Genomic DNA, 993 nt, shown 5'->3' with positions numbered 1-993 from the left:
TTTTTTTTTCTTTTCCACTCTCTATTTTTTTCCCCTCTTGTGCCTCTATTATTTTTTCATAATTTTTAGCCATCTCTCTATTTTATCTCTTACTCTTTATTTTTTTCATCTCTTGTTTCTCCATATGATTAATTGTTTGAGAATTAATCATGTTGTGAAATGTGCAACTTTCCATTAAATCATCAAACTCACCACGCTTTGTGACAAGTGCTTCATGTACCAATGGGTACTTTACTCCATTAAAGTCTCTAAGATTTTTTCTTGCCCCCTTTCACACATATCTTTTTTGTTCCTCATCCTATCAACTCCAACTACCAACTTTTAAATAAGGTCTATCTTGCCTTGTAACATTAGGAACTCTCCTAGTTTTCCCCATTTGTAAGTTTTGCAATTAATGTATCCCGCCGATCCAATCTAACCTTAAATTCCCTACACATCACATTCATCCCCTCAAAATTTTGTTGCATTTCCATGAAGAATTGATTATTCTCCTCCTTAGATGTAGATCTTTTCTTTTTTAGGCATCCTATAATGTAGACTCTATATGCCTCACATGTTTGCATTTGTGTTTCACCCAATTTAGCTTTTTTCCTCTAATAATCTCACCGCTCTTACATTTTTCCTCTCAATGCTTTCTTTCTATTTCTCTAATGAACTAATTCACCTAAATAAAAAATTTTCACACTTGTGAGATTCAAAGTGCAAGAACAAGGAATTGAAAAAGGATAGTGGCTAGAGAAAAATGACACAAGAAAGGAAGGAATAAAGGAATTGAATGAAAACACAACCGAGAATTTCAAGAAAGTGGTTCTTGAAATCGATTTATGCCTTTTCCACAACAAAATTGATACTTGGATGATTTAGGTATTGAATTGATTTCTTGAAAAAAAATTGATCTTTAAGAATTTTCAAGAAAGTTTTTCTTGAAGTCGAACAAGCTTCTTCTTGCCTGGAATTTTCTTATTTATTTTTTTGAAATTTTTTTCTAAAATT

The sequence above is a fragment of the Olea europaea genome, unplaced genomic scaffold (genome assembly GCF_002742605.1).
Source record: "Olea europaea var. sylvestris unplaced genomic scaffold, O_europaea_v1 scaffold927, whole genome shotgun sequence".
Classification (NCBI taxonomy): domain Eukaryota; kingdom Viridiplantae; phylum Streptophyta; class Magnoliopsida; order Lamiales; family Oleaceae; genus Olea; species Olea europaea.
The sequence above is the reverse complement of the archived record's forward strand: the minus strand, read 5'-3'. Positions refer to the sequence as shown.